The sequence below is a fragment of the Cupressus sempervirens genome, chromosome 9, assembly GCF_028749045.1.
Source record: "Cupressus sempervirens isolate cs-2001-9-10 chromosome 9, ASM2874904v1, whole genome shotgun sequence".
In the NCBI taxonomy this organism is placed as follows: Eukaryota; Viridiplantae; Streptophyta; class Pinopsida; order Cupressales; family Cupressaceae; genus Cupressus; species Cupressus sempervirens.
The window spans coordinates 765,223,195-765,236,484 of record NC_143126.1 but is presented as its reverse complement, the minus strand read 5'-3'; positions in this window follow the sequence as shown (position 1 = coordinate 765,236,484).

Here is a 13,290-nt window from a genome sequence, read left to right as displayed (position 1 = left end):
ATAAAGAAAACTAAAAAAAGGAAAAAAAAAAAAAAAGCCAATGACTATTAGAGTTCATGGTGATTTTTTTTGGCACTTTTGTGTGTAGGTTTTTTTTTTGGTGGTAATTGGGAGGAAAGATAATGACTAACATGGCAATATTGTGTACATGGGTGACAATTAGCTCATTTCCCTTATTAGTATTACTAATAGAATGTTTGACGAATGATATAATTGATGCCTATCACTCTTATCATCTTCAACTTCTATATTTTTTTTCAATGTACTTTCTAATTAGTTATCAAAATATCCATGGTCAACATAAGAATAACTTAATAAAAAAAGTAAGGTGACAAAAAGAAGAGCGAAAAGCTTTGTTGTTCATTGGTAACCTCCCATAGCTCAAGGCATTAATCTCTATGACCTTCCAGCTAATTAGGGAAAACCATCTTCTCCATGGGTTTCTAGATCTATTTATGGCTCAACCAAGGCTTCCATTGCCACTCAAAATGCATTTGCTACTTCGGACAGGGTTTGTCTTGCTTCAATGAAGGGTCCAAGGGTGGTTCTCATGGCCAAACACAAAATTAATCCCAATCAAACTCATTATCCCTCCCACAGGAGAAGATTAGATGAAAATACCTTTGGTGCCTAGAATTTAGCTCCATGTGAAGATAGGGCACAATATTAATGGATTGCTAGAAAAAGAAATTGTGGGTGATTTTGATGTGAATTCCCTTGGTCACAAACAGAGAAAATTTTGTATCTCTAGGGAAAGGAATGGTTAAAAAATCCTCTAGTTTTTATTTACAACAAAGGGGTAATATTGGCCCAATACATCAAGTGCATAACCCCCTAAATCATAATTGCAATAGGGCAGCTCCCCCAATGATAATTGTGATCCATATAAAAGATAAGATCCTTGAAGCCTAATAATTAGTAATAAAAATATGCAAAATTGATGGAAACAATATGAATCTCAATGTTTATTTGCAAAATGGAGTGGTTCGAGCCCTATCCCAACTGAATTCTTTGTGCAAATGATCATGGTGTTAGGTGACCAAGTAAGTATCACTGACCTCTCTAATAACACTATTTTTATTTACTGTAAAACAAAAGAGATTAGAGATAAAATTATTAATGAGGCCCTATTCTTTTTGGAAGGCCAATATGTTAAATTCTTAGAATGGAAACCTACTTTTAATACTCAAAATTTTGATAAGCATAAAATAATGAAGCCTTCAAAAAAATTCATATGGAGCTCCTTCGTGAGAATATTTTGCAGTAAATTGGGGACTCTTTGGGAGGTTTTATAAGAGGCATAGAAGAATATTTTATAAACTCTATGGATTTCAAAATACTAGTTGACATCAATGTGAATGTTTTATCTCTTAAACTCCTTAGAATAATCACAAAATAGTTCATTTATTATCTAGACCCAAAAAATTTCTTGGGTTCTTATGAGGGTCACCTTCTATGGCTACTAGCTAACCCAAACAATAATAGTTCCAAAGCTAATTTTCACATGATTAATTTTTCTAGAAAATATTGGTTAAAGATTAGTAGCTCTTCCCTAAGAGTGCACTCTCTTGCTACCCCTTCACCTAGTACTAAATAAATTTAGAGGGGTCCCAAAAGATATCTCTGTCATCTCTTTCTCATCTATGTAAAGGTCCTAATTCAAATTGTTATGTTTCTCTTCACTATTTGCAGGGGGGAGGGATTATTTATTATTAGGGGGAATAACCTTCTATTGAAGGAGGATGATCATCTCTTCCTATGAAAGAAAGAAATAACATGGGGATCCAAAATTAAGATAATATCCTAGATTTTGATCCTATAAACACTCCTAAGCAGTCCCTAAATCAGCCTACCAACATGGGGGATCTTATTAAAGACACTTAGGTAGTAGGGAATCATAGCTCCCATTCCAAGGATCCTTTTAATATAAGAGTAGGGTATCCTCTCTCAAAAGGTTAAGTAGATGAAAAAAAAAATGCCTTCTATGGAATACTAACAAAGAACATAACTAAAACCTTTATAGAAGATGTTGTCAAAGATGGCTTAGGCTATCAAAAATAGATGTTTATTGATCAATTGGTCACCCTAGGAGGTGAACTATATACTATAGAATATCTTCATGCTAAATTGGTAGAAATGGAAGAATTGGAAAATTAAGAGGTATCAAATAAATAGGTGATTACTCAATCTCTCTCAACATAGAAAGAATCTCTAAAAAATGGGGAAGGAAATCATTGAATGAACTTAGATCTTAGGCAATGGAAGTTGAAGGGAAACAAAAATTAACTAATCTCTTTGAAGCAAGGAAGGGGAAGAGCCTTCCCAAGGGGCCATGTTAGTCCTATCTTGGAATGTTATGGGTCTTAATGCCCCTAACAAACAACACCTCCTCAAGTGTTGTCTTAATAAATATAAACTTGATATAACTATTATTAAAGAAACTAAAATGAACTCAGAAGAAGTAGCTAAATGTAACAAGAAATTGGGATTCAAGTGTATATGGGTAATCCCACCTAAAGGTAACTCATGAGGCTTGGCCTTCATTTGGAACCCCTACAACATAAGAATCTTCCTTATTAATGTAGAAAAGTATTGGATGTTGGCTCAAGTGAAGGATCTTAATTTAAAAAAATAAAAATAAAAATCACTCTTTAATGTCTATGGCCATGTCTCGACTCCTTATAAAAGGAATGTTTGGAAAGAATTGAGCACTCGTCCTCAAGACATTAGTCATTTATGTATCCTAGGAGGTGATTTTAATGCTACCACCTCACCCTCAAAAAAAAGAGGTCTGTCAAAATTGCCTCAAACATCTATAGATTTTAATCTCTAGATTGACTCTAATTCTTTGTTAGAAGTTGCCTCAGCAAAAAACTCCCTTACCTAGAATAACATAAGGCAGAACTTCAATCAAATAACAATAAGATTGGATAGATTCTTCTCCTAGGGAAAATTCCATGGTCAAGTTTCTTATCTAAAATTTGAAACCCTACCTTTCTCAGGCTCAGACCATTTCCCTATTCTCCTTAACATTTTTATGGGAGAACCCCCAACTAGAAATCATTCAAATTTGAGAAAATGTGGTTCCTTGACCCCTCTCTTCTACCCCTTCTAGAGATCTAGTGGAGGAAAGCAAGAGTTTCAAGATCTAAAGTGTATAAAGTAGTTCAAAAATTAAAAATTACTAAGAACCATCTCATACAATGGAATAAATCTGCATTTGGAAACATCTTTGATATTAAAAAAAAGGGAAGGAGAAGAAAAACTTGAATGGGTAAACTTGGAAGTCATGGTTGTAGGGATGGGAGATGTCCTATATGACTACAAAAAAACCCTAAAACTGCATCTAGAAGATATTCTAGCCAAGGAACTAGTTTACTGGAGGTAGAAATCTAGGGAATCCTAGCTCAAAATAGTAGATTAAAAAAACACAAAAAATTCATTATAACACAAAACTTTGCAAAGCATAAAATAAGGTGTCTATGATTCAAACTAAGTTAGGGTTTATCTTAGAAAATCCCTCAGAGGTGGCAAAAAATGCCTCCTCTTTATTTGAGAGAATATTTTGTGATAATTCCTTATCATCAAGCCATAAATATTTCTTTAATAATATTCCTAATCTAATTACCTCATAGAAGAAAAAATTACTGTTGGAAAAATTTACTAAGGAAGAAGTAGTAAAGGTTCTAAAAAAAATGAATCTAGACAAATCTCTAGGCCCGAATGGCTTCTCGACTAGTTTTTTCCAAAAATGTTGGCATCTCTTAAGAGATGAAGTTATAGAGGCTCTGGAAGGATTTCACAACTCAAGGGGGCTCCTAAGGGAAGTTAATCATACTTTCCTAGCTTTAATACCTAAATAGAAATCTCCTAAAATCTTTAAAAACTATAGATCAATAGCTCTCTACAATACATTCTGAAAGATGTTAACAAAAGCCTTAGCAAGTAGGCTACAAAATCTTCTTCCATATCTCATTAACAAAGAACAAACTAGTTTTTTTCTTCGTAGATCTATTTATGATGGGGTGGTAATAGCTTAGGAAATCATGCATTCTCTGCAAATATCCAAGAGACTTTGTGTAGACACCTAAAATTGTCCAAATCCCATTTCCTAGCCAATTAAATAAATATTTATTATTTATTTAATTCCCCTACCTTTAATAAAATAAATTTGCATTTATTTAATTACATTTTCCTTACCTTGACTTAAATAAACTAAGGTTTACTTAAATCCTAGCCATTCCTTCATTTAAATAAACTAAAGTTTATTTAAATCCTAACCCATTCACTTTAATTAAGTACTTCATTTACTTAATTAATCCTTGCCTAATCCCCCTTGGAATTAAATATCAAATTTAATCCTATTTGAGCACATGGCTCCTAACTTTAACTCTAACCTAACCCATCTTTCTAAACCTACCCACTTCCTTAATCATGCTTGCTTTTCCTAATCACCTAGCTAATATCCTTTTAATCCTAAGTGTGTGCTCACACATGTGTGGGGAATCCTCACACATGTGTGAGAGATGTTCACACTTTCCTAATCCCTCATGTCTTCCATGACTCTTGCACACTTTTCCTCTTGCATGAGAATCAAGGTGTCTCACACATGTGTGAGAAGCCATGCCTTCTCACACCTCTTGCACACTTGTCCTCTTGCATGAGAATCAAGTTGTCCCACACCTCTTGATTATGTCACCATCAGAGGTTTCTCACACATGTGTGAGCATATTGCCCCCTTTGAACTGGTCAAAACCCTAACCCATGTGGAGTCTACTTGGCCTCCAACTCATTGATCCTGAGAGATCCTAGCCCTTCATCTTGCTTTTAATCTCAGTCGTTCGTTGCATCTCATTTCCTATAAAAGGAGAGCACTCTCCTCATTTTCAAAAGCACCATCTACCTTATTGTTATGCTGCAGGATTTGTGAGCAACCACATCCCATAATGTGAAATCATCTACACTTGATGATTTTTGTGAGGTTTGCATTAGTGTTAGTTTCAATAGTTTAATGCTTTTTTTATTTCATGTTATCTTTGTTTACATGTTATCTTGCATATTTTGAGGTTTTCATAATCATGTAAGAATAGATGTTAGTTGCTTAATGTTTATTCCATTTATTACATTTTTATGCAATACACTTTGAATGCTCATAAAATTGGATATCAATAAAGCATATGATAAAGTAAACTAGTATTTTCTTTGAAAATGTCTTCAGGATTTTGGCTTTGCAAAACCTTCAATCAAATTAATATTTGAATTCATCTCCACCCCTAGATTCTAATTTCTTAGAAATTGAACCCCAAAATGATTCTTTGCTCCATCTCGATGACTAAGGCAAGGGGATCCTCTTTCCCCGTTCTTGTTTCTTCTAATGTCAGAAGCCCTAAGGAGAGCATTGCAAAAAATCTTCTCTAACAATCTACTTAAAGGCATTCAACTAGCAAGAGATGACGAACCCATCACCCATCAATAATGTGTAGATGACATGATGTTGTATGGTGAAGCAAGCATCTTAGAAGGTAAAACCATCAAAATCATTCTTAATAATTACATGGCAGTGTCCAATCAAGAGATCAACATGAAAAAATCAAAAGTCTTCTTTTCTAATGCCACCCCCTCTTAGAGGTCAGATCCAAAAAATCCTTAGTATCAAAGTTAGCTCCTTTCCTTGCATGAATTAAGGAGAAAACAATCATCCAGTTGGGTTAATTAAATTTGTAAGATTATCCCAAAAATGTAAATGGATTTCTCTAGAGGGTAGGCTCACTTTGCTAACATTAGTTTTAACAAGTATACCCATATATCAGCACTCGATAACCAATCTACCTATCTAGAATAGAGATTCCATAAATAAAATTTTCAAATATTAGCTATGGCAAGGCTTTGATAAAAAAAAAATTACCATTATTGACTTGGAAAAAGGTATGTAGGTTGACTAGATAATGGTGGTTTTGGGATAAGGAACATCAAAGATCAAGCTTAAGCCCATAGGGCTATATTGGTATGGAGAATGTTTAGAAACTATCATCTAAAATGGTCTAGAATCCTTTACAATAAGTATCTTGATCCATTGGATCCACTAAGTCTCTTTAGAATAAAAAATCCCTTAATGAGATTGGGTATTTGGAATTTCATGCTCAAATGTAGATCTACCATCTCTAACAAAATTACATGGAAAGTAGGACATATTTTGGACTGATTCTTGGGAAGGATACCCCATCATTTTTAAGTTAGAAAACTTCATTTTACTTCAAGAAATCCTAGAAGAAGCTTGGGATCCTTTCCTAAGTAACTATGTTGTCAAAGATAAATCATTCCAAAACCTTAAGGCTCCTAAGTCTAACAAGTATCTTCTATTGTCCATTCTAAAAATGGATCCTTAGCTTCAACATATACAAAAGATAAATTGATTTTGGATAGGTCCAAAATAGTGAAATGCATAGTAATAGAGGGATATAATTTTTTGATGGAGTTTAGAAATCTCCCTAAGGTGGAGTTTCCTTAGATCTTGTGTTGGGATTCCCTTTACCTCCCTAAGGCAAGGGCCTTCTACTGGCTTTCCCTTCAAGAAAAAATCCTAACTACCAAGAAATTTAGAAGAATGGGCTATAAAGGTCCCCTTCAATGTCCATTGTGTGAAAAGGAGGAGTATCCCAACCACTTATTAGTCAACTCTAACTACACTAGCCAGTGTTGGAATTGGTTCTTCAAAAAGATGTCTTGGAAATATGTTGTTCCTAATTATATATGGTCTCTTTTCTTAGTTTGGCCCATTTTGCATAAAGAAAGAATTTTAAGGGGTCTATGGATTATCTCTCCCTCTATAATCTTGTGGGAACTATGGAAGGAGAGGAATATAAAATCTTTAGAGATTTGAAAATGACATATCAATAAGTTACTACTAAAATGAAAACTTTGATTATTAAAGCTATTAATAGCAAGATATGCAACAAAAATAAATACCACAAAGACATGACTCAATGGGATGATTCTATGAGGTACAAATGGTTGGGACTAAAACTCCCCCCCTTCATAGGGAAAGTGAAGGATAAAAGTGAAAGGGACAAATTTGTATGGTCTCCCCCTTATAAAGGTTCGGTAAAAATTAATTTTAATGGAGCTTCTCGGGGAAACCCAGTGGTGTGGCAAGCATAGGTTGCTATATTAGAAATTACAAGGGTGGCATTTTAATCAAAAGTTGTAAATTCATTGGATTTTCATTTAGAAATGAGGTAGAGCTAAAATCCTTCATGAGGGGCCTTTGGCTCTACTCTATTTTCAAATTTCAAAACATTAAAATTGAAGGGGACTCAACCATAATCATAAATTCCCTATGGAAGGGTTCCATGCCTAACTAGAAACTAGAACATTTGTTGGCTAGAGCATTGGAGTTTCTCCCATCTTTTAAGCATATTACTATGAATCATATCTATAGAGAAGGAAATTTTCTAGAGGATCATTTGGAAAATGAAGCAGTTGATGGTTTAAATAAGACCAGTGTCTCTCAAAGATTTTGGTCAGATGATCTTCTAAATAAGAAGGAATGTTTGGATGATCTTCATTTACTAAGCCCTTTATATTACTTATGTCTTATTTTTTAGATGTGTTTTACTCTTGTCAAATATATGGAAACTTTAAATTAGTATCTTTAGTTATAGGGAATTTTATTAAACTAGACTTTTATTATATTTGACACTTTAGTTTTTTTAGCAGCTTTATCAAGAGAGTCTTAGAAGCCACTTTTTAATCTAACATTTTAGTCCTTTATATAAATTTTAATTTTGTATGCACTTCTAATAAAGGATCATTAATAACTTATATAAGTACCTTTCATGCATGCATCAATTCACTCCTTGTGTGGATCTTAAATACACTTATTCTCCCGAGATAAGTGGTTAAGTTGGGCAGCCCTTCTCCACAACTATTTATTAAGAATGTTTATCACTTTTTTTGCATTCAAGAATTATGGACACCATAATTAAGCTTACCTCTCTTGCAAGGCTCATGGAATTTGATAAGCCCATAAAGATTGAAAGAATCATGCATTTTTTCCATGTTAGGAATATGGTTGTGTGGAGTGTTATTCTACAATGCTTAGGCACCCAATATATCAATTGTCCCAACTACTTTTTCTCTAATGTGAACATTGTTTCCATGTTTATACCAGTAGGTCATCATTTTTATGACAATGATCTTATAGATAGTCTCTGTCGTGCATTATTTGATGACCACTTGTTGGGTGATTTTGACTATCCTTATGAACATCAGAGGTGATCTCACTATTCCTCTTGCAACCAATTATAATATGTTATATATTAGTGTGAAATTTATTCCTACTTACCTGATTATCTTTATAGAGGACTCGGCAAGCTTTTGGGAAGATAGGGAAGTCTATTAGAGAAACATTAGGTTTCTCCTCTAATTTTTCACCATTTTGGATTGGCTAGAGCACTACTTCAAAGAAGAAGGGATACTATATGAGTTAGCCCTGAGAACCACCATAGAAGATCTTCAAGAAGCATTCAGGGAAGGGATGCTTCTCCTAGCTTTCTTTTTATTTATTTTCTCTCTTAGTTTCAGTTATGACAATGCTTAAAACTATTGTTGATGCTAGGCTTTGTTAAATTTTTTATTTTTTATCGATAAACAGCAAAAGCCTTTGATTAAATAGATAAATTAAAAAAAATAGATGGTGAGTATCTTCCTTCAAACGTGCACTAGTAGGAAAAAATGTAGAAGAAAACCTCTAGTCTTGCCCAGGACCTTAGTCCTTTACAAAGTACAAATATAAAAGGGGTATAACCCAGTATTTTATACATATCTATGTTATTTCCTTCCTTATCTCTAAATTTTGATATCATGTTAATTGGAGGCAAATACAACCTCTACATTTGTTTATGTCTCTTGATCAAATTCAAGATTATCCATTCCCATCTCTAATATGATTTATGCTTTGATTATATTGCATTTTGTTGCTTCTCTACAAACACAATCCACTTCAAACTTGTTTTGAAAGTTATTATTGATTTTAAATAAAATTGATAACTATCTATGTTGTAATATATTCTGATCATTTCTAGTATAAGAAAGAAGCAAGAGGGGGAAATTGATAATCGTCAATAATGTTTCTAAAATTCTTGCGTTATATAGTGAATAATATTGTGTCAGATCCTAATCAAGAGAAATTTTATTGCAATATCTTACTATGATTAGACTATTAATATACAGATCTCCTAACTAGTGCTTGTTACATTAGTATTGTCTTTCTATCATTCATGTTCGATTTTATTCGACAATACTTGATATTTTAAGTTAATCAAATATCCCATGTCGCTAATGATTTAACTTTTGATGTTTTTCTAAAATACACATGAATCTAGCTATGCATTAATCATATGGGTCCTAATGAATAAAAGTTCATGATAAATTGTCCTGAATTGTAAAAAAGACCAATTCCCTAGAATTAATCTAACATATATCTTTCACCCTATTTCAATTATTGAAATGTAACAAAATCTTGGGGGATAAACTGCTAAATGATTAAAGCTAAACCTACCGATGCATGAAGAATTTCAAATCTACCCTTTAAGCGAATTGATTATTTTTAGGTTATGAATTTACATAACTTGTTAATAATTAGGCTACAACTAAAAACAAGGTAATAGATCCCAAATTTCAACAAGCTAATACATTTCCTTTCATTACAGAGAGAGACTTGATAGTTTTAAATTTCATTTAAGAGCTATTAGATTATTTGAGATCGGCAATCTAAGCTTAAGATGGAAGATAAATTTGAAGATAAAAAGGAGAAACTAAGAGGGGAGGGTTTACTGTTTTGGGCTTTTTTTTGGACAAATCTTGTCATCTAAAACCATTGGTCTACTAAATCTATTATAGTAGGTAATATGATATAAAAAAAACCAGAGATCAAGCCTCCCTCACCATTTTATAGTGAAGTAAATATACATCAAAATTAAATAGATATGGAAAAGGGAAGAAAGAAAGAAACATGATACGCAAAAAACCATCATCATATATTCACTAATATATTTATATACATATAAAAGAGTAAGCTTAGACCCAAATTGAAAAGTCCTTAAAAGGTAGAACAAGGAAACTATAAGAAGGGCAAAAAGCCAAGCCAAGAAATAGGGTGAATGCTAAGGATCAACCAGCATAAAAACCAAAATACAGAGAGATAAACAAAAACCTAAAACCAAAAGGAGACATACTAAGATAAACATATTTACAAATACTAAAAAACCTAAAGAAAGCCAAAAAGGAGCACAACACCATCAAACACCAGCTTAATTATAGAGCTTAGCATCCTCTTAAGCTTTGTTAAATTATTTCTATTTGACTCTCATTTATATTTTTTGATGGGATAGAGAGTAAATATAATTTTGAATGGAACCTACTTTCGTAAATAGTAAATATAGGTTTCTAGAGGAATTAAATTCTAGCTTAGTATATTTATGCTAAAAGTTGTCCCATAGTATGGTTGAGATGGAAGAATCTGCATAATTTTACAAAATTTCATCTTATATATGTTGAAAATAAGATTGTTTTGATATGTGGAATCTAGAAACAATCATTATATTGTCAATGATGTCAAACCAATTTCTTGTTTGGTATGAATGCTATCATTTGTTTGATTGATGAAGAGGATTTTATCAAATGTAATAACAAGAGCACCTAGAGGAAAGGTTGAGTTATTTGTTACAGAAAAGAAGTTCTTGTTGGAAATACAATAGAGAAAGTAAACTCTAAGAGGGGGTGGGGGGTGAATCAGTCCTTCAAAACTTTATACACTAAAGCATTCACTACGCATCCATATCACAATTTGCATGCAAAATGAAATGCCAAACTAAGCATGTTCATCTATAGCATGAAAGAATAAACATTCAACACATATATTACACAAGATATTTGGTTACCCAGAAACCCTCCAATGAGAAGCTAAAATTGGGGTGGAGATGACACCCGCAAATCTTCACTATTGTAGTTGTAAAGTGTATCCAATGAAGGTTACAATGTTTGATCATAAACTATGATCTATCTTGTAAAAGGTCTTCCCTATTAAAGTCTTACAAAGATTGTTAGATCTTACCCTGTTAAAGGATTTCAACACCCTATTAGAAGTGTGTCTAGTTAAAGGACTTCAACTTATAATGAAGTAAGCACTTGGTTAAGAGATTTACACAAAAGTTTGCTAGAACTTGAAACCTATTAAGGCTACTTTGTTAAGAGATTTTAATGATTCACCTATTAAAATGTCTTAGCCTTGATCCTTTAGTTATCACTCCTTTACTAGATAAAAGATCACCTCTTTTTTGATGTGTACTTGATCCTCTCTAATTAGACATATCACTTATGTCCTCTCTTTTTTCCTCTGTTCTCTCTAACTAATTATGCAATGCATATCGCAATTCATAACTCCTTAGTCACCATGAATGCTCTGTCTATGCATGCAAACTTCTCTCCTTGATCCTTACCATCTCTAGGGTTTGCCTTCCTTAAGAAGACCTAGGTGACTTAGGGTTAGGTAAGAATAAATGATTGTAATTCACCCATTTTTCTACTTAGAACATCTCTCAATTTGATTGGTTTCATGTACTACATAGGGATTCTCAATATAGATTCATTCTAATCATCTATATTCGTAAAACAATCCTTAACTTAGCCCAAAAAAGGTTTACATAGAAGTTTGTGCTATTAGAAACAACTATGTCCAAAACTATTTACTGGACACTTAAAGCCTCTGATGCTCAACATCCACTATATCTTCAATGTTGTGACTCATCTTTTGAATGACTTAGAATCCACTAATCATTCGACATCTAAATCAATCATCATATACTAACTTTCTTGGCACTTGAGTGACTCGACACTAACTATTTACTTGGCACATACTACATATTCTGTAGGGCCCATTTGCCGTTGCACCAAAAGGCGCGTCGCATCACCCAACAATCTCCCCCTCGATGCGCATACCAGGTGCTTATGCGGGTCGGGAAGGCACCGGGGAGATTTGAACCCATGACCAAGCCAAAACCAGGCTCTGATACCAATTGTAGGGCCCATTTGCCGTTGCACCAAAAGCCATGACTGTTAGTGAACATGGAACACCACATAATTAACCACCTATGGGCAGGGGAGCACATCGCATCACCCAACATATTCTACTCAACTTGCATTACCTGACAACTTATTCTTGGCATGCACTACTTACTTAGCATGCTCTATAGGAATATGACTAAGTGTGTAGTCACTCATATGTCAAAACCAATCTAAGACTAACAATCTCCCCCTTTGACATGAGTGGAAAAAACACTTTGTCATGCATATATATACTTAACTTAAGCATAACTTAGATAATCTATAATAAGTACTTGACTCCCATACAAAATTTCAAAATATCAAAATTTTGAAAAACTAATGACTTTTCAATAATACCTCAAAACTTCATAACTCCCCCTAAGTTGATTGTTCTGTGCTATATATAAATCTGATGGTTCTATTGAGTAAATTTACTTCAATGGTTGGCTTACTCTATTTCTACTTATATACTCCCCCTTTGGGTATTTCCTCCTTTTCTATCTCAATTCCCCTTTTTCTCAATTCCCCCTTTTTTGACACTTATGTCATGGGTGGTACACAAATAGTATGTTTGTCCAAAAATGTTTGATGGACCTCCATTATAATCTTTAGTATTACATGCAAATTGTTACATGCCACCTCTAGAGATTGAATTTGTACATCTAGCTTGGCAACAAGGTCCATTAAGCCTTCATGAGTAGAAAGATGAGCATCTTTCTTAATCACTGTCTCTATAAAGGCTAGTTCCTTGTGAAACACCTCCATGTGTGGGGTCAACATGGCTTGGATATTTATCAAGGTAACCCTAGTATTTGTATCCAATGCATATTGTGCAGCTAGCTAAACTTGAGTAGATAATAACCTCTAAAAATGAGTCTAACTATGACCAGGATATAACTTAGTAATATTATTTGTTACCTTTAAGTCTCCCTATAGCTGATCAATAGTCCTCTATCCTTCCTGTGTGAACAATTTCACATCACAAAGATTTGTGTATAGAGAAAATATGTTCTCTAACACCTTTTTCAAATCTTCCATTTTGGTTGCTAAGTCAACCTATCTGAGTGCAATGGCACTAGAAATATTTTCATCAACTTTGGTTAAAAATATCATCTCAAACCATTCTAAAGGTTTCATGTTTGTGTCCAGGTCTACATCACTGATTTTGTCCACCATATTCACTAGATG